At 38.8% G+C, this 22569-nt stretch overlaps 1 long non-coding RNA gene across 1 annotated transcript in view; it reads right to left on the minus strand.

Annotated features, from left to right (window-relative positions):
* Window positions 1-22322, minus strand: part of LOC122225592 — a 34590-nt gene extending 12268 nt beyond the window's left edge. The window contains exons 1-2 of the long non-coding RNA XR_006205253.1: window positions 22177-22322; window positions 1513-1596 (exon numbers count right to left, since the gene is read on the minus strand). This is a non-coding gene — a long non-coding RNA (uncharacterized LOC122225592). The remainder of the gene's footprint in view (window positions 1-1512; window positions 1597-22176) is intronic.
* Between the last annotated feature and the right edge of the window lie 247 nt (window positions 22323-22569).

Genomic DNA, 22569 nt, shown 5'->3' on the forward strand with positions numbered 1-22569 from the left:
ATGTCGCACTTCATGCTTTCCCCAAAAAGTGTTTATATACAGCATGTCATTTGAAGTTCAAGATCACGTGTGAAACATTGAGAAGAGTGCCTGGCACAGAGCTAGCAGTGAATAATGCTACTTGTTATTATCCAGCAGTGCCTCCAGTTCAATACATCTGAACTATACTCCTCACTCATTCCCTCACTTCTCCAATCTCTTTCTGCTTTTTCTCACCTGACCTGGTGAATGGCATAACCTACTCACTCTAGCCTGCAACCTGGAAGACGTCAGTGGCTGTGTCTTACCTTTCAACCTAACCACCATCTTCTTCTCGAAATTCTCGATGGCAGTGCATTGGCTTGGGTGCTCATGATATTTTGCCCAAACTCTTGCTATTGCCTTTCTCTTAACCTAAAAGAATCCCCATCCCTGAACCCTTACAATTCAATTGCTACACAGCTGGGGGAAGTGATCTAGTCACGTTGGCTGCCTACATAACCTTAAATATTCTCCTGGTTTTAGCATAAGACTCAAGAACTCTCACCCCTACCTCTTTCTTGTCACTTCTCACCAGCCCAACCATATCCTTCTGTAATTCATTCCCTCCATCCTCGGTTACATGTAGTTCTCAGAACACCCTATGTTCTGTTAAGTTTTTCCTTCTTTGCACAGCCTACTTCATCTGAAAAGAATACTCCTTCCTCCTTCTAGGTCTGGAAATCCTGTTTTGATTTTTCAAGACTTGGGCCAGGCATCCATTCTCGGTAATGCTTACTCTGATGATCTTCTCTAGGCACCTACTCCTCTGAGGCCTGGACCCATATTGCTGGGTTATTTCCACCGTGGCCTTTGTTCGTTTTCACCATGATTCACTTGTTTAATATATATTTATTTATTTTTATTTATTTATTTTTTAATGTCTATTTTTAAGACAGAGAGAGAGAGAGACAGAGCATAAGCAGGGCAGGGGCAGAGAGGGAGACACAGAATCTGAAGAAGACTCCAGGCTCTGAGCTGTCAGCACAGCACAGAGCCCAATGTGGGGCTTGAACTCACAAACCATGAGATCATGACCTGAGCCACCCAAGTGCCCCTTGTTTTTTATTTATTAACGGCTGAATTTCAAAGATAAAAGACACAATCCAAGCTCTTAATTTGCATAACAACCCAAGTGGGAGAAAACTAAACAATTGCCATAACTGACATATCAAAAAGTTGGCTTTTAAAATGCTGATTCAGGGGGGCTTGGGTGACTGAGTAGGCATCCAAATTTGGCTCAGGTCATGATCTCACGGTGTATAGTTGGAGTTTGAGCCCTGCATTGGGCTCTGTGCTGACAACTCAGAGCCTGGAGCCTGCTTCAGATTCTGTGTCTCCCTCTCTCTCTGCCCAGCCCCCGCCCTCTCTCTCTCTCAAACATGAATAAACATTTAAAAAAAAATTTTAGTGCTTATTGAGTGCTCTTTTCCTGCCCTGCCCAACTTCCCCACCCTGCCTTGTTTACTTGGAGTCTCCATTTCAAAAACTTACTTTTCTCTCTTCCTTCAAGGCCAGCATAATATTTTGATGTTCTTTATGAAGTTCACCCCCACTTTGAACAGGATGGGCCAGATTCTGCAAAGGGAAGTGAAATCAATGGATGTTTCCCTTCTGAACTTTACCTGCTCTGTAGCTGGCTCATGGCTCTAAACTCGGGAGGCATTCTGAGTACTTTTGTCTCATTTTTAGTTTTCATGCACACCTGTGCATCACTATTTCTTCTCTAGACCTAAATTAGTGACTGGATTTTCTTTTTTTCCCTCTCTTCTTCTCTCCCTTTCTTCCTTCTTTGTTTCCATCTGTCAGTAAATACAGTCTACATACAGTCTACCATGCATTCTATTCATTGCTATCCTAGAGTGGTAAATAAGACAGATAACAGTTCTGATTCCCGTGGAGCTCTAAGAATCTACCAAGGGACAAATAGGAAGTAAAAAGTATGTAAGTATGTATGTATGTATGTATGTATTTATTTAAATTATTTCATTATAATACTGATAAAAAGAACAAAAGAGAAGACTGTTTTTGTGCTAATGAGGTTCTTAGAGATTTAAAGCATGGGGCAGCATTTGGATGAGAGGTAGTTTATGGTCTATTCTCTAAGAGTGTGGCTGCCCTCAGGTGCATGGTGGTAAAGGGAACTCTCATCTTTACTTTCCCCAAAACACTACTCAATTTGTAGTGTTCGTTGGAGGGGGGGTGGCATGGAGGGAAGGCAATATGATTAGACTAAATAATATTTAGGTAGTAAAGTCCTAGCAATGTGCCCCCAGCATGCACACATGTGAATAAAAGCAAAGTGGCTTCAAGAATTTTCACTTGTCATATATTAATGCTCTATTTAAACTGCAGAGTTGATTTAATGAGAATTCCTGATATATATTCTGTCAGTTGTAAATAGATACCACCAGTTTTCTAAGGAGGAGCATTGCCTTACTTCTAGTGCTTCTGTCCTGTGGCCACACCATGGTTGGGGTAGTTTCGTGTATTGTAAGCATACTTTTAATTTGCATATGAGAATTGTTTGCTAATTTCTTGGGAAGGCAAAAAAAATGAAAAGGGTCATGAGGATAAGCTCTGGAGTCACATGACACAGTTCTTTGCTGGATTTAGAATCTTGAACAACTAATTTAACACTCTGTGTTACAATCTCTTCATGTGTACAGTGAGATAAAATGAATAATATAGGTTTGTTGTAAGGATTAAATACGTAGGTAATACACAAAGTACTTTGGCATAGTACCTGCTAGGTAGAAGGTGTTCAGTAAATGCTAGGTAAACATTCTTGAGACTAATTTTGATTCCAAAGGTGAAAATTAAATCGTTCAGTTATGCATTGAGAAGGAGACAGAGTAACAAATTTGGTAGTAGTATCTTAATGACCTTCTAATACAGTGTGATTGACAGAATAATGTCCCCGCAACCTCCAAAGGTGTCCAGGTCCTAATCCCTGTAGCTGTGAATATATTATCTTACACTGCAAAGAGGGCTTTACAGATGTGATTAAGAATCGTGAGATAGGAAAATTACTCTGGATTATACAGGGGGTCCAATGTAATCTCACGTGTTTTTATAAGATGGAGGCAGGAGGGTCAGAGTGAAGAGAAGGACATGTGATGAGGGAAGAAACAGAGGTTGGAGAGATGTGAGTGCTTGAAGGAGGCCACGAACCAAGGAATGCAGGCAGCCTCTAGAAGCTGGAAAAGACAAGGAAAGGGATTCATTCTCTCCTAGAGATTTCAGAAAGAACCAGCCCTATTGACACCTTGACTTTAGCTCAGTGTGAACAATTTTGGACTTCTGACATCCAGAACTGTAAGATAATTAATTTGTGTTGTTTTATGCCAAATAATTTGTGGTAATTTATTATAGCAGTGATAGGGAACAACCACACATAGATTGGCCTAAATTGTTTCTTTTTTCTTTTTCAGGCAAAGCAAATTTCTAAATTTAAAAATGGAAAGCTATATTTCAACATATAAATATGTATTGCATATACTTTTCAAAGAAAACACAGTTATTGTTGGTTTTCATCACGTGAACAATTGAGAAATTTTTCTGCCTTAACTCTGAGGTTAGACCTAGATAAACACGTTATGCCCTCTTCCTTGCTTATCTTTCAACTTGGTGTTATTTAGCTGGCAGGTACTAGTAGTTGTTAAGGATTACAAATTACAAATATATATATATATATATATAAAAAATATACTGTGCTATATGTATATATTATACATAATATATAATATATTATACATATAATAAATATATAATATATATTATTACACATTATTAATAAATAAATAATTAATTATTAATATATTATATATTATATATTATTTAGCTGGCAGGGACTAGTAGTTGTTAAGGATTACAAATTACAAATATATATATATAATACTGTGCTATATATTATATATTATATGATATATAATATATATCATATTATTATATTATATTATTAATGATTATTAATATATTATTTATTACATATTAATATATAATATATAATAATTACTGTGATAATATTAAGTGTAAATTTTCCTCAACACTTCTTTAAGAAAATAGCTAAAGATTGCTGAGGAAGATGGCGGCGTAGGAGGACGCTGGGCTCACCGCAAGTCCTGCTGATCACTTAGATTCCACCTACACCTGCCTAAATAACCCAGAAAACCGCCAGAGGATTAGCAGAACTGAGTCTCCGGAGCCAAGCGCAGACTAGAGGCCCACGGAAGAGGGTAGGAAGGGCGGCGAGGCGGTGCGCGCTCCATGGACTGGCGGGAGGGAGCCGGGGCGGAGGGGCGGCTCGCCGGCCAAGCAGAGCCCCCGAGTCTGGCTGGCAAAAGCGGAGGGGCCTGACGGACTGTGTTCCGACAGCAAGCGTGACTTAGCATCTGGGAGGTCATAAGTTAACAGCTCTGCTCAGAAAGCGGGAAGGCTGGAGGACAAAGGGAGGGAGAGCTGCTGAGCCCCCGGACGGCAGAGCTCAGCTTGGCGGGGAACAAAGGCGCCAGCGCCATCTCCCCCGCCCATCCCCCAGCCAAAATCCCAAAGGGAACCAGTTCCTGCCAGGGAACTTGCTCACTCCGCGCAAACACCCAACTCTGTTCTTCTGAGGAGCCAAACCTCCCGCAGCAGATCTGACTCCCTCCCGCTGCCACAGGGCCCCTCCTGAAGTGGATCACCTAAGGTGAAGCGAGCTAAGCCTGCCCCTCCTACTCCCGTGCACCTTGCCTACCCACCCCAGCTAATACGCCAGATCCCCAGCACCACAAGCCTGGCAGTATGCAAGTAGCCCAGACGGGCCACGCCACCCCACAATGAATCCCGCCCCTAGGAGAGGGGAAGAGAAGGCACACACCAGTCTGACTTTGGCCCCAGCGGTGGGCTGGGGGCAGACATCAGGTCTGACTGCGGCCCCGCCCACCAACTCCAGTTATACACCACAGCACAGAGGAAGTGCCCTGCAGGTCCTCCCCACTCCAGGGACTATCCAAAATAACCAAACGGAGGAATTCCCCTCAGAAGAATCTCCAGGAAATAACAACAGCTAATGAACTGATCAAAAAGGATTTAAATAATATAACAGAGAGTGAATTTAGAATAATAGTCATAAAATTAATAGCTGGGCTTGAAAACAGTATAGAGGACAACAGAGAATCTCTTGCTACAGAGATCAAGGGACTAAGGAACAGCCACGAGGAGCTGAAAAATGCTTTAAACGAAATGCATAACAAAATGGAAACCACGACAGCTCGGCTTGAAGAGGCAGAGGAGAGAATACGTGAACTAGAAGATAAAGTTATGGAAAAAGAGGAAGCTGAAAGAAAGAGAGATAAAAAAATCCAGGAGTATGAGGGGAAAATTGGAGAACTAAGTGATACACTAAAAAGAAATAATATACGCATAATTGGTATCCCAGAGGAGGAAGAGAGAAGGAAAGGTGCTGAAGGGGTACTTGAAGAAATTATAGCTGAGAACTTCCCTGAACTGGGGAAGGAAAAAGGCATTGAAATCCAAGAGGCACAGAGAACTCCCTTCAGACGTAACTTGAATCGATCTTCTGCACAACATATCATAGTGAAACTGGCAAAATACAAGGATAAAGAGAAAATTCTGAAAGCACCAAGGGATAAACGTGCCCTCACATATAAAGGGAGACCTATAAGACTCGTGACTGATCTCTCTTTTGAAACTTGGCAGGCCAGAAAGGACTGGCATGATATCTTCAGTGTGCTAAACGGAAAAAATATGCAGCCGAGAATCCTTTATCCAGCAAGTCTGTCATTTAGAATAGAAGGAGAGATAAAGGTCTTCCCAAACAAACAAAAACTGAAGGAATTTGTCACCATGAAACCAGCCCTACAAGAGATCCTAAGGGGGATCCTGTGAGACAAAGTACCAGAGACATCACTACAAGCATAAAACATACAAACATCACAATGACTCTAAACCCGTATCTTTCTATAATAACACTGAATGTAAATGGATTAAATGCGCCAACCAAAAGACATAGGGTATCAGAATGGATAAAAAACAAGACCCATCTATTTGCTGTCTACAAGAGACTCATTTTAGATCTGAGGACACCTTTAGATTGAGAGTGAGGGGATGGAGAACTATATATCATGCTACTGGAAGCCAAAAGAAAGCTGGAGTAGCCATACTTATATCAGACAAACTAGACTTTAAGTTAAAGGCTGTAACAAGAGATGAACAAGGGCATTATATAATAATTACAGGGTCTGTCCATCAGGAAGAGCTAACAATTATAAATGTCTATGCGCCGAATACCGGAGCCCCCAAATATATAAAACAATTACTCATAAACATAAGCAACCTTATTGATAAGAATGTGGTAATTGCAGGGGACTTTAACACTCCACTTACAGAAATGGATAGATCATCTAGACACATGGTCAATAAATAAACAAGGGCCCTGAATGATACATTGGATCAGATGGACTTGACAGATCTATTTAGAACTCTGCATCCCAAAGCAACAGAATAGACTTTCTTCTCAAGTGCACATGGAACATTCTCCAAGATAGATCATATACTGGGTCACAAAACAGCCCTTCATAAGTTTACAAGAATTGAAATTATACCATGCATACTTTCAGACCACAATGCTATGAAGCTTGAAATCAACCACAGGAAAAAGTCTGGAAAACCTCCAAAAGCGTGGAGGTTAAAGAACACCCTACTAACGAATGAGTGGGTCAACCAGGCAATTAGAGAAGGAATTAAAAAATATATGGAAACAAACGAAAATGAAAATACAACAATCCAAACGCTTTGGGATGCAGCGAAGGCAGTCCTGAGAGGAAAATACATCGCAATCCAGGCCTATCTCAAGAAACAAGAAAAATCCCAAATACAAAATCTAACAGCACACCTAAAGGAAATAGAAGCAGAACAGCAAAGGCAGCCTAAACCCAGCAGAAGAAGAGAAATCATAAAGATCAGAGCAGAAATAAACAATATAGAATCTAAAAAAAACTGTAGAGCAGATCAACGAAACCAAGAGTTGGTTCTTTGAAAAAATAAACAAAATTGACAAACCTCTAGCCAGGCTTCTCAAAAAGAAAAGGGAGATGACCCAAATAGATAAAATCATGAATGAAAATGGAATGATTACAACCAATCCCTCAGAGATACAAACAATTATCAAGGAATACTATGAAAAATTATATGCCAACAAATTGGACAACCTGGAAGAAATGGACAAATTCCTAAACACCCACACTCTTCCAAAACTCAATCAGGAGGAAATAGAAAGCTTGAACAGACCCATAACCAGCAAAGAAATTGAATCGGTTATCAAAAATCTCCCAACAAATAAGAGTCCAGGACCAGATGGCTTCCCAGGGGAGTTCTACCAGACGTTTAAAGCAGAGATAATACCTATCCTTTTCAAGCTATTCCAAGAAATAGAAAGGGAAGGAAAACTTCCAGACTCATTCTATGAAGCCAGTATTACTTTGGTTCCTAAACCAGACAGAGACCCAGTAAAAAAAGAGAACTACAGGCCAATATCCCTGATGAATATGGATGCAAAAATTCTCAATAAGATACTAGCAAATCGAATTCAACAGCATATAAAAAGAATTATTCACCATGATCAAGTGGGATTCATTCCTGGGATGCAGGGCTGGTTCAACATTCGCAAATCGATCAACGTGATACATCACATTAATAAAAAAAAAAGAGAAGAACCATATGATCCTGTCAATCGATGGAGAAAAGGCCTTTGACAAAATCCAGCACACTTTCTTAATAAAAACCCTTGAGAAAGTCGGGATAGAAGGAACATACTTAAAGATCATAAAAGCCATTTATGAAAAGCCCACAGCTAACATCATCTTCAATGGGGAAAAACTGAGAGCTTTTTCCCTGAGATCAGGAACACGACAGGGATGCCCACTCTCACCACTGTTGTTTAATATAGTGTTGGAAGTTCTAGCATCAGCAATCATACAACAAAAGGAAATCAAAGGCATCCAAATTGGCAAAGATGAAGTCAAGCTTTCGCTTTTTGCAGATGACATGATATTATATATGGAAAATCCGATAGACTCCACCAAAAGTCTGCTAGAACTGATACATGAATTCAGCAAAGTTGCAGGATACAAAATCAATGTACAGAAATCCGTTGCATTCTTATACACTAACAATGAAGCAACAGAAAGACAAATAAAGAAACTGATCCCATTCACAATTGCACCAAGAAGCATAAAATACCTAGGAATAAATCTAACCAAAGATGTAAAAGATCTGTATGCTGAAAACTATAGGAAGCTTATGAAGGTAATTGAAGAAGATATAAAGAAATGGAAAGACATTCCCTGCTCATGGATTGGAAGAATAAATATTGTCAAAATGTCAATACTACCCAAAGCTATCTACACATTCAATGCAATCCCAATCAAAATTGCACCAGCATTCTTCTCGAAACTGGAACAAGCAATTCTAAAATTCATATGGAACCACAAAAGGCCCCGAATAGCGAAAGTCATTTTGAAGAAGAACAGGAGGCATCACAGTCCCAGACTTTAGCCTCTACTACAAAGCTGTCATCATCAAGACAGCATGGTATTGGCACAAAAACAGACACATAGACCAATGGAATAGAATAGAAACCCCAGAACTAGACCCACAAACGTATGGCCAACTCATCTTTGACAAAGCAGGAAAGAACATCCAATGGAAAAAAGACAGTCTCTTTAACAAATGGTGCTGGGAGAACTGGACAGCAACATGCAGAAGGTTGAAACTAGACCACTTTCTCACACCATTCACAAAAATAAACTCAAAATGGATAAAGGACCTGAATGTGAGACAGGAAACCATCAAAACCCTAGAGGAGAAAGCAGGAAAAGACCTCTCTGACCTCAGCCGTAGCAATCTCTTACTCGACACATCCCCAAAGGCAAGGGAATTAAAAGCAAAAATGAATTATTGGGACCTTATGAAGATAAAAAGCTTCTGCACAGCAAAGGAAACAACCAACAAAACTAAAAGGCAACTAACGGAATGGGAAAAGATATTTGCAAATGACATATCGGACAAAGGGCTAGTATCCAAAATCTATAAAGAGCTCACCAAACTCCACACCCGAAAAACAAATAACCCAGTGAAGAAATGGGCAGAAAATATGAATAGACACTTCTCTAAAGAAGACATCAGGATGGCCAACAGGCACATGAAAAGATGCTCAACGTCGCTCCTTATCAGGGAAACACAAATCAAAACCACACTCAGATATCACCTCACGCCAGTCCGAGTGGCCAAAATGAACAAATCAGGAGACTATAGATGCTGGCGAGGATGTGGAGAAACGGGAACCCTCTTGCACTGTTGGTGGGAATGCAAATTGGTGCAGCCGCTCTGGAAAGCAGTGTGGAGGTTCCTCAGAAAATTAAAAATAGACCTACCCTAGTGACCCAGCAGTAGCACTGCTAGGAATTTACCCAAGGGATACAGGAGTACTGATGCATAGGGGCACTTGTACCCCAATGTTTATAGCAGCGCTCTCAACAATAGCCAAATTATGGAAAGAGCCTAAATGTCCATCAACTGATGAATGGATAAAGAAATTGTGGTTTATATATACAATGGAATACTACGTGGCAATGAGAAAGAATGAAATATGGCCTTTTGTAGCAACGTGGGTGGAACTGGAGAGTGTGATGCTAAGTGAAATAAGCCATACAGAGAAAGACAGATACCATATGTTTTCACGCTTATGTGGATCCTGAGAAACTTAACAGAAACCCATGGGGGAGGGGAAGGAAAAAAAAAAAAGAGGTTAGAGTGGGAGAGAGCCAAAGCATAAGAGACTGTTAAAAACTGAGAACAAACTGAGGGTTGATGGGGGGTGGGAGGGAGGGGAGGGTGGGGGATGGGTATTGAGGAGGGCACCTTTTGGGATGAGCACTGGGTGTTGTATGGAAACCAGTTTGACAATAAATTTCATATATTGGGGAAAAAAAAAGAAAATAGCTAAAACTTCTCTCTGTTTTTAAAGTCCTGTTTTTTAAATTTGATTGTGCCTCTCTCTTCTGATTTAATGCTTATTATATTTAAGGTACAGTCTTTCAAAAGAAATAATTTCTGAGGATGAATATTTGTGTTATAAAATAAACAGTACAGGGTTTCTTGAAATAGAACTTCCCTTAGTGCATTTCTAAATGTTTCAGCTTTATAGATGTGTGATTTATACACACAGCTGTTCTTGAGCACAGGTGTTGTACAAAGGAAGAGTATCTGTGTGTATCTAGTGTCTGTAACTGGGCATGTTTCCATATATCTACCATGGTGTATGCACTTAAAAACATGCCATTTAAAAAGTAGAACACTTTTCTGGGTTTATTTTATTTCAGGAGGCTAGGGGCACCTGGGTGGCTCAGTCAGTTGAGTGTCTGACTCTTGGTTTGAGCTCAGGTTATGATCCCAGAGTCATGGGATTGAGCCCTGCGTCAGGCTCTGCGCTGAGCATGGGACCTGCTTGAGATTCTCTCTCTTTCTCTTTCTCTCTCCCTCTGCCCCTCTGTCCCACTCTCTCTAAAATAAAAAGAAAAAAGAAGGCTAAAACTTACTGTGTTGAGGTATCAAATGGTTACTCATACTTCCTTCTGTCTCATGTACCTTTCTTCATACTCATGGGATAAATTGAAAGTGATGTTTCCAGACAAAGACAGACAGAAAGAAAGAAAGAAAGAAAGAAAAGGAAAGAGAGAGAAAAGGAGAGAGAGAAGCTTGAGTCTATTAGTAAAATGAATTTTGCCTTTAATTGTTTGTTTAAAAGAAAATAAAACGGGCCATCCTCTCTAAAAGATGCTGCATAATGCCCCCAACATACTACAGTAGAATAACAAAAATCTAAAGATGAACTTATACATCCCCCTGATTTTTTAAAACATGTACTCTAGCTTTAGGAGTAACCTGAATGAGGTACACTGATTCTTGAGAATGTGTATATGTGTATTTCTAAATTTTTCATCTTTCTCTAGTTCTTTAGTATTTCCAATGCACAGGGCCTATGGTAATGCCCCAGACAAACTGCACAACTGCTCCATGTTTCCCACAGCAGGGACTTGTCAGGGCTGGAGAGAGACTGCCTGGCGCACGCCAGCTCAAACATGGACATTTCCTCTTTCTGTTTTCCTGTTCCCAAAGGCCAGCCAATCCAGGGTGAAAACCCTCAGCCCTGGCACGTGTGATTGAGAGTCTCCATACAAACGATGATGCTTTCATTCCAGTGCCTCTGCAGGTGATAGAAAGTAAGCTGCCTTCTCTCCAGGAGAGGGCTGCCGGCAATATGTTCACACGTGCTTTTCTTTTAGAAAGAAAACTATTCATCAATGCAGGGCAGTGTTTAGAAAAACTGTTAGTCAGCTACTCTTAAAAGCAGTGCTTATTAAGTTGTAAACCACAGTCAGAGAGTAAAGAGGACTCTGGGGATGGCTCCCTTTGTGGATTCCATACATAGTACGTCTCATAAAATTAGAGGTTCTTCCACTTTCAACTTCTCTTTCACTTATGATCTTCTGTCCCCAAGTGTTTAAAGCTTTCTGATAGGAAAACTTAATAACTTAATACCAGCTTCAAGGGGGAAATCTACAAGTCATGGGTAGTTGTTTTCTTTTTATACACTTAACAATCCTTATAAATATTATGGTAAGTGTAAAATGGGCAAAGAAGATCTTATGTGTGTGTTAGCTTTTTGTTGCTACATAATAAATTATCACATACTTGATGGCTTCATATAGTATTCATTTATAATCTCACAGTTTGTAGATTGGAATTCCAGCACCATGTGACTGAATTCTCTGCTGAAGGCATCACAAAGCTAACATCAGTGTGTCAGTTGGCCTGAGTACTCATCTGAAAGCCATAGAAAAAAATTCTCTTCCAAGCTCATTTGGGTTGCTGGCAGGATCCAGTTCCTTGTGGCACATGACTGAGGTTCCCATTTTGTTTCTGGCTATTGGCTGGAGATGACTTTCAGCAACCAGAGGACATGTTCAAATCTTTTTCACATGGCCCCATCAATTTTTTTTTCAATTTTTTAAAATGTTTATTTATTTTTGAGAAAGAGAGAGAGCACGTGCATGTGAGAGGGAGAGAGAGGGAGACCCAGAATCCAAAGTAGGCTCCAGGCTCTGAGCTATCAGCACAGAGCCAGATGCAGGGCTCAAACTCATGGACCATGAAATCATGATCTGAGCTGAAGTTTGACACTTAACTGACTGAGCCACCCAGGCGCCCAGCCCTATCCATCTTTAAGTCAGTAATGGCATGTCAGATCCTTCTTATAACTTCAAGTCTCTGGACTTCCCCTTCTGCTACCAGCTGGAGAAAAACTTCCACACTTAAAAGGCTTCATGTAATTAGGTTAGACCAATCTGGATAATCTTCCTATCTTAAAATCAACTTATTAGTAACCTTAATAACATCTGCAAAAACCCTGTTGCCAGGTAACATAACATGATCATAGGAATAACCCCAGGGGGTGGAAATCATGATAGCTATCTTAGAATGCTGCCTATTAGAATTCCTGGTTATCACCACCTATAATTGTTTTCAAACTGTGATACAATTCTCTAAGTTCTAGCACACTAATAACAATGCAAGTGATACTTACCCATGGAAATACAAGTGAAATGTGCATGCTACAATGCAAGGGATTGTTGCCCCATGGATAGACTACTTTTGCATCTGTTTATAAATTTGTTTTAGCATTCCCTGTTGCGTATATATGTATGGTTCTTTAAACTCACCTTTGAATTACTTGGAACATCTTTCTAGTCCCCTCATTAAATAATGGATTAAATAAAATATTTAACTTGTGTTCATTTTATATTTCTGTGTATGATTTGACTTTAAAAAAATTGATCCTTTAACAATATTTGTTATATGTAAGTTACTATAGTGTTCATCAGTACACAGAAATAACAATCTTAGGTAAGGTCATAAGAAGCTTGGTCTTTAAATAATTGAAAAGTTTCCTAGAAAGGAAGGAGCATAGTTGAGTGGAAAAGACATTATTGTTTTAAGTGAAATTTTAGGCTAATACCTTATAGAAGATATGGAAAGATGTCTCAGTTTCAACAACTTTATAAGTAATTTTTTTTGGTTAAAGGGTAATAGTGAGTATGTATATTTAGTAATAGTAACACAAGAAGGATTTCCTTGAGCTTTCTCAAAATGAAGGAAAGCCACGAGTAGATGGGTTTACTGACCAAGGGTCCAGAGAAGTAGAAGCATTGATTTTAACTGGCCCTGAGTTACGTGTTCCTGAGAACATGAATGAATCATTCATGAAGCTGTCAACTTGTACTCCATCTTATAATTTACAGCTTTGTGGATCAGTAGCCAATATTCAATCATTATCACAAAATTTGTAATTGCACTTGATTTGGTAATTATTACATGAACACTGCTGTTTGCCTTCAACTTTATCATTAGGTACAGATCTTTCTCTTACAATGAGGTTACTTCCCAGTAAGCCCATTATCAAAAATATCATTAAATCAGGGCACCTGGGGGGCTTAGTTGGTTAAGCATCAGACTCTTGATTTCAGTTCAGGTCATGGTCTCAGGGTTTGTGAGTTTTAACCCCACATTGGGCTCTGTGCTGACAGTGTGGAGCCTGCTTGGGATTCTTTCCCTTTCTCTCTCTCTCTCTCTCTCTCTTTCTCTGCCCCTCCCCCACTTGCATTCTCTCAAAATAAGTAAATGAACTTAAAAATATATGTATCATTAAATCAAAAATGCATTTAATATTCCTAACCTACTGAACATCATTGCTTAGTCTAGCCTACCTTGTACCTACTCAGAACATTTCATCATTGTGAAGGAAATCTCCCACAAGTCTATAATACAAATTTATTTTATCCACTTCAGGATGATGAAGAGTTTTATCCTTCAGTTGAGTGAAATCATCCAAAATAAAGCCTATTTTATCATGAAAGTATTGAATAGCTCATGTAATTTATGGCATCCTGTATTGAATGTGAAAAACAGAATGCCTGTATGGGAACACAATGGGTGTAAGTGCATCAGTTGTTAACCCTTGTGATTATACGGCTGACTGAGAGCAGTGCTTCACTGCCACTGCCCAGCATCAATAGAGAGTATTATATTACAGATCACTAGCTCAGGAAAAGATCAAATTCAAAATTCAAGGTACAGTTTTTACCGAATGCGTATTACTTTCACACAATCATAAAGTAGAAAAATTGTAAGTTGAAGCTATGTAAGTCAAGAACTGTCTGTAGTATCTAATTTAGAGTGCCCTGGCATAAATCAGGTAACTAGTATGCTTTATACTTTATAAAGCAAATATAAGTACTCATCTTAAACAGAATTTTAAAACAACCTAATTTTAAATCAACAGAATTAAAACAGAATTTTAAATCAACAATCCATGGATGAATGGATAAAGGAAATGTACACACATACGCGCGCACACACACACACACACACACACACTGGGATATTATTCGGCCATAAAGAAACAAGTAAATCTTGCCATTTGCCACAACATGGATGGACCTTGAGGGCATTATGCTAAGTGAAATAAGACAATAAAGGACAAATACCAAATGTTTCACTTATCTGCAAAACCTGAAAACAAGAACCAAAATCTCAACTCATAAATACAATAGATTGGTGGTTGCCAGAGGCAGGGTGGGGGTGGGCAAAATGGTTGAAGGTGGTCAAAAGGTACAAACTCCTAAGTCATAGGAATGTAGTATGTAATGTACAGCATGGCAACTATAGTTAATAATACTGTATTGTATGTTTCAAAGTTGCTAAAAGCGTGGACCTGAAAAGTTTTCATCACAAGAAAAATAAATTGTAATGATGTGTGGTAATGGATGTCAACTAGACTTATGTGATAATAATTTTTGGTATATATAAATATGAAATCATTATGTTGTATACCTGAAACTAACATGATGTTATATGTCAATTATATCTCAATAGAAAAAAAAATTTAAAAGAATGGGTCTATCAATTGACTTGACTGGTATATCTTTATGTATCCCTGAAAGATATCTAGATCTGTCACACAATTGATTATACTTCGCAATTATGACAGGCCAGGCATTCTGAACTTGAGTTTTGCACAAACACTTTGCTCCATTTGTTTCAAAATATCACAGATTATAATGAACTTCAATGATAAAACATAGAAAAGTTTTTGTGTTTGTATGCTAAACAGTACCCCAAATTGGCATTTTAGTTTGCTAAAAATAATCTCTAAATAGGTAATATTACTATAAATGCTCTTTACACAAAAGAGTGAAACTGTAACTATGAAAGGAAAAGAAAGATAGCTAAATTTGCTTTACTTTGTTTCTAAAACTTTATATTCTGTTGTTAGATGCAGGAAGTAATACACCAGATGTTTTCTGGAAAGTTTGTTTTAAGAAAACAAACGTCTTAAATTAGCATCAATGAACAGTAACTTATTCAGTAAGAGTAGCTTACTTAAAAGCTTCGTGAACTTCAGAAGGAAAGCATAAGGCTATACTTGGCCATCATCCTTACTGAGAAAAAATAATTCTCATAGGAAGCATCTTACCATGACTCACAGTTTTGCATCCATGAGAAAGGAGGAAGAGGCTAATGCTGAAATCAGTATTAAATGCGTAAAATAAATCTATATTATAGATGTGTGGGGGATTTCCTTCAGCATGATGAATAATTAGTCATTTCTAGATTCAGTGAGTAGCAATTTCACCTTTAACCCCTCTCACTGGTGCTGTTTTTTATTTATTTTGAGAGAGAGAGGTGGGGGGGGGGCATGTGCAAGTAGGGGAAAGGCAGAGAGAAAGGGAGAAAGAGAATCCCAAGCAGACCCCACACTGTCAGTGCAGAGCCCAACACGGGGTTCCATTCCACGAAACGTTAGATCATGACCTGAGCTGAAATCAAGAGTCTGTTGCTTAACTGACTGAATACCCAGGCACCCCTCACTGTGCAGTTTTTTAATACAGGCATTTGGCCAAGTAAGATCAAGCTGTTGTGCTACAATCATGAAGTATAAAGTACTGCTTTTAGACTTTACAAGTAGAATACTTCTATTTAAGTAAACTGTATAGATTGTGTTTATTTGTACTACTCTAAAACAGACCCTTGAGACAGTGTCACTTTTAACAGTGACCTAGTATGGTGCAGAAAATATTTATAAATAAGTCCAAGGAACAAATAAAAGTGAATATGCATATTCCAAAAAATCAGTGACAACTTGCTGGAAAAGTTTTTACAAATATCTAAAGCTGTGGTAAGATAGACTTGACAAGTAAATATTATACCTTTCCAGCATCATCTTCCAGTGTCTGTGAACACTGCCTTTGAGTGCAGCTCTCTCATGGTCACATCGAGCTGCACTTTGAATTTCTTGCCTTTGATGCATTCCTGATTTTATTGGTGCTTAAAGGCAAAGTTTGGGTTCTATTTATTTTAAATGCATTAGAGAAATATTTGCAGAATTACTGGATTTATAATAAATGCCTCTCACAAACAGATATGTTAATAAACCAAGAAAACTACACCCTTACGGATTCACTTAGAAAATTGATAAAATTGCTTAGTTGATGATTCTTAAACATGAAATATTTTTTGAAGCTTTTAAAAAGTGTTAGTGATTTTTACACAAGGACAATCAAGTTTAAAATGAATGCCACTGTTCTGTTAGATTTCAACAAATGTAACCTTAGAAACGTGTTTAATTGTATATTACCAAATGAAAGCGGAAAACATATAGGCTATAGAGCTCTAGATATAGAGCTTTACAGGGCCAAAGTAAACAATTACAAGGGGAAGAATTTAGTGTATATACATGTGGACTACATTATGACAGGCAATTGTTGAGCCAGGGTTTTTAACTAAATTGATATCACTACTCAACTCCGACTCTTTCCTTTGGCCAGCCCAGACTTCTCAAGTCCACCCTGGCCTCCAAAACAACATTCAAGTTCAGCTTTCTCCATGAGGTCTTTACAACTAATTAAAATTACCTTGATGTCTTCTCACCAATACAAAAGTCAGTATCATAAATGTTTCACTCGCATATGTACTGTGCTGTATTAGTTTCAAGGTGCGTGTATGTGTGTGTATGCGCATGTGTGTGTTTCTATGCACATATGAGTCTTGTCCCCCATGCAGGAGTTTGCACTTCTCCATGTGGGAAGCATGGCCTCGTGCCTTTTTATTTCCCATGGTGCCTAAAGTTATTAAGCATGAAATGGTTCCACTGTAAAACTCCAGGCTGCAGCCAAAGGGGTTTTTAATGGGGTACACAGGAAGTATACTAGAATCCACGTTTTTGCCTAGTGGGGGATTCATTTTCATCTTGGACCCAAGCTGGAATTTATTCTCCGAACCAAAAGCAGTAGAATATACACCTCATCCTTGCAACTGCTCAGCAGAACACAGAAGCAGCAGACAAAGAACACTCAGAGAAGACAGAGAGTTGCCAGGCTGCTCAAATAGAGACAGAAGCCAGTCCTTGTATAATAAATACTAGCAGTGGCCAGTTAGCTGACAGCAAGGAGCGAAACAGCTTTCATATTGAACTACGTACAGTTTACAAAGACTCTATATTGAAATCTGAAAAGCAAGCAAAATGGAAACTGAGAATTTTCTACCAGCGGTAGGAATTTGATAAAATGACATGCTAATCCCAGTACAGAAGAGTTACGGGTATAAAGAAAACAATATGGATGACAAATTGACAACACATAAAGAAAATTCATTTGTGCTGTACCTGAGTAGAGACATTTCACTAGTCTCACTGAGTTAATAATACAGAATTAGAAAAAGAATTTCAAACTCTACTCAATATTATTTCTAGTTTGTTATGTATACGTATCCTTAAATGGAAGTAAACTCTAATGCAATTCTTATTTAATACTTTTCTTCCTAGAGCCTTGAGATAAAGAAACCCTCTAGGTATCATTAATGATAGAAATCTGAACCTAGTCACTTGCAGACATGATTCTGGTCCCTGTATTGAATATACCAGGGCAGCATTCTTTATAGAGGATCTCTGTGAGAAAACTTACTCTCATCAGGTTTCAATACACTAACAGCTGGCTGGGCAAACATGTCTGTTCACTAAATTCTTGTGGATTTGTTTAACAACCCCAAAAATTGAGAATATAGGAATTTCTTCTTTTGAGCTCAGTTCTAACACAGGATAAAACTACCTAATCTATACACATTTAAAAGAAAAAGGCAGGGGTGCCTGGGTGGCTCAGTAGGTTAAGCATCTGACTTCAGCTCTGGTCATGATCTTGTGGTCCGTGGGTTCAAAACCCACATTAGGCTCTGTGCTGACAGCTCAGCTCTCTCTGACCCTCCCCTGCTCGCGCTCTCTCTCAAAAATAAATAAACATTAAAAGAGAAAAGAAAAAGACAGGGTGATGTTGGGTGCTTAATAACCTTGGAATTAAAAGAGAAAACGAGCTGGATCTTCATGAGCCTTAGAGGTGACATTTACTTTGGTCCGTTTACCTAGGCTCAGAGTTTGAAATCCCAGCCAAAATAATCTTGTCAGTCACCCAGAGATTGTGAATGTCAGGATGGCTAACTTGCATTTTCTAAACTCATAAGAAGCCAACTTTGTTAATTTACTATAACTTAGAACTCTTGGTCACAAGTGACAAAAACCCCAATGTCAAGCTCGCTTAAACACAAAAGGAAACGTATTGATTTAAATAACACAAGTAGTTTGGAGGTTTAGTTAGCTTGATGGTGAGATTCAAACAACATCAAAATTATCTGGTTTCCCTAGCTTGAGTTGATTTCCCTCCACATGTTGGATTCATTTGCAGACATGATCTCTCCTCTTGAGTAAAAATTTATTACTGCAGCTTCAGACTTTACATCAGACGTGGAAAGGAGAGCATCTCTCTCCCAATAATCCAGGATTTTGTTGTGGTGATTCCCACAAGGTCATACACCTATCTGTGTACCAATCACCAGACCAAAGGGATGGGATGTGCAAAGTTATGTTAGCCAGTCCTGAAGCTGAAGGTGAAGTCCCACCTGATTGTGTAGCAGAGAGGGAGTGTTCGTTATTCCTCGAAGGGAAAGCTATGCATTATTAGAAAGTAAGAAGGATGCTGGGGGCTGGGGGAAATGTCATTTCATTATACAATAAAAAATACAACTGAACTAGCTGTTGACCTCAGCCTGAGAAGCACATTCTTTTTCCCTAAGCAAGCTAAAAATGTGGATACAAATTATCAGCATTTTTTTTAGTAGACAAAGAATTTGATTGAAGGAAGTTAGTTATGTGATTCAAATATTTTGTGACGACAACCTGTCCTATTCCTCTTCATGTTGATTGTATGTTCTTAAGTGCTCTAAGCATTAGTTGCTGGGGCCTTCCTGCAGTCCCATGTACCAGCTCCCACACCTGTCGTATGGAACTCTAGCTGGTTAAACAAACTCCGTTTTAAATTTGAGGCAGCCAGTTCCCAGCAGAGGTTCATTTTAGAACTCTAATACAAAACTCTAATGTCAGTCTGTTAGACTTTGGTGGATTCTACAGACTGGCACATTGCCTAGAGCATGATACTGATTTATTATTATTTTTCTTTCATTTTCTTGAAAATAATGTCTCTTCATTAAGTATGTAACCTTAGGCAAATCATTTAATCTCTCTGGATCCCAGCTTTATCAATTGCAAATGAGATGAAATTCCATCCATCCTTTCCATATTCTTTATGACACTTTGTCACTAAAAGAGGTCATTAAATTGTCTCCTTTATTTTACATGTTGTGTATATTCATGTTATCCTTTTGCTAAGTTAGCACGTTAATATTAAATTCCAAATCTTAGTGGCTTGGAAAAAGAGAGGTTTATTTCTTACACATGGTAAGTGTCAGCTGGGACTCTGCTCCTTATCATCCTCATTGAAAAACAAGGCTGGAGGAGAAGTCTGTACCCAGGAAATGTCAGTTTGATGGCAAAGGGACAGTAACTGGTGGAGCCCATGCCCTGTATAGATCACTTCTGCTCATGTTCCATTGACCAAAGCAAGTCACGTGACTAAGGAAGTATTGTGGTAGGAGGTGAACCAGGCTCAGAAGGGAAAGCCTATGACAAAGAGCTGAAATACATAATTCTCTCACAAGAAAGGATGACTCACTGCCCAAGTACATTAAAAACTTAAATTATATTGCCTTATATTACCTTATGTTGCTTTATTTTTAAATTTAAAAAAATTAATGTTTATTTATTTTTGAGAGAGAGAGAGAGAGAGAGAGACTGCACACAAGCAGGGAGGGGCAGAGAGACAGGGAGACACAGAATCAGAAGCAGGCTCCAGGCTCTGAGCTGTCAGCACAGAGCCTGATGCAGGGCTTGAACTCACGGACCGTGAGATCATGACCTGAGCCAAAGTCTGATGCCTAACCCACTGAGCCACCCAGGTGCCCCTATGTTGCCTTATTTTTAATATGAATTAGTAAGACACTTAAAAATATATTAGAATATTGTATAGCCCCATTTACAGTAAACTCAGTAGAGAGGCTGAGAATATGGGACTGCTCTGAGAAAAAAGAATGTCAAGTAGATGTTGCAGTGGTAATGAAACCTGTGGAGAAGAATAAAATAAGTATGAGCCCTGGGTTTGTGACTTGATCTTTACTCTGACTTCTCCTGGTTACCTTTCAAAATCTGAACTTCGGTGGCACAAATGATGATCCCTCAACAAACTGAATATCAAATATTCACCAAGTAAGTGATTGCTGCAAGATATAAGCGGATTTAGCACATATAAACATGATATGAAATTGCAGTATTGGTGTGGACATGAGGCTCTCTTTCCCCTGAAGGGATGCTGTGACATCCAAGTCAATGTAATGCAACAGCTCTCGAAGTGTGGTCCAGGAGACCACAGAGTCAGCAGTATTTAGGAATTTGTTAGAAATACAAAATTGGGGGCCCATCTTTCTACCCAGTGAATTGGAAGTCCTGGAGTTGAGATCCTGCCAAGCCCTCCAACTATTTCTGAAATTCACTAAAGTTTGGAAACCACTGGTCAGGGAGTATTCTTAAGCCTCTGGGACTTCAAACCTGAATAGGTGATAGCTTGGGTCTTAAGTGCTAATGGCACATCAGCACCTTTGCTTCCGTCTAATAGAATCTAGTGCTGTTTACAATCTTCATCTTCACCTGAAACAACGTAGCCTATATAGCCTAGTGTTCTAAAACTTCAGCTAGATCGTTGACATGGATTAGTGTGAGAAATATTTCTATATCACCGCATATTTGCTTTAAAAATATGTTTTAGCTATTTGCCTCACTATGCCACTTTGACCAGTGTTATGTGATCTTGAAATAAAAAACCTTGTCTTATTTTAGGGTCTGCTTTGCCAAAAATATTTATGGCTTTCCCAGCTTTGCCAGGATAGGAAAGCTGCAGGGGTTTGGTTTATAGCAAGCCGACTTGTGTAGGTCAAGGAGGCCTGTGGAAAAATCTGAACTGTGCCTCTTTCCCAAACCAAAATCAGGCCATGATCCAAGAAAAGGGAAATAAACACTCAGGTGAAGAATTGTTCATTTCTTCTGGAATATTTAAAAGGTCTTTCCTAAGAAGGCTTGATTTAAGATCAGAGAAATAGGATTAAAAATAAAGTTTTAGTGGAAATTGGTGAGTTTAATATTTGGGATTGGATAATTAGATAGTGCTGGGTTCCTAGCCTGTTTGAAATCTTCAGATCATTTTGGGATAATTCCTTTTTAGCAAAGTATAGTTCCTTACTTATGTTAGCACAGATATATTACTGACTGAACCTCCCATTGTTATTCTGGTTAATGTTTCTGAATATACTTTGGGTACTTTTGTAGATTTCTTTAAAAAAACTTTTGTCTATTTTAGAAAACTATGTTATTTTTTTAAATAGAAGGATGACTTCTATAACTGAAAATTTTATGCTAAGATTTATGCTTTCTACTTGGAAGTGTTTACAGTTCATGCATTTAGATGCTTGCCTGACATTTTACTTAGTCATTGTAGTATTTTGCACAATTTCTTTCCTTTAGAAGAAGGTACTAGGGGGAGGACATAAAGATATGGTAATATATTGATAGTTAACATGAAAATGAAAAAAAAGGGTAAAGAATACCTTTTCAAGATCATATTAATAATCTGATTTTCCCAGGACATATCGGTCTGGAAGCTGACATGAATAGGGTGCTACAATGAAAGAATACAGGGAAAAATAATAACAATAAAAAATGTATTTCTAGCAACTGCCATCGCTGCTATAGCACCTCCTGGCATCCCTGTGTGTCTTTCTCTGTGCCATCCATCACATCGCTGGTGTTGACACTCCCTTTGTGACATAATTCACACTACAACACAGCCTTGCCTTCATTTCAGTTTCAATAGCACTTACGATGAAGTAAAGACAAGTACCTTCTCACAATTAAACTCTACATGGGGCGCCTGGGTGGCACAGTCGGTTAAGCGTCCGACTTCAGCCAGGTCACGATCTCGTGGTCCGTGAGTTCGAGCC

This window comes from Panthera leo, chromosome B4 (genome assembly GCF_018350215.1).
Source record: "Panthera leo isolate Ple1 chromosome B4, P.leo_Ple1_pat1.1, whole genome shotgun sequence".
NCBI lineage: Eukaryota > Metazoa > Chordata > Mammalia > Carnivora > Felidae > Panthera > Panthera leo.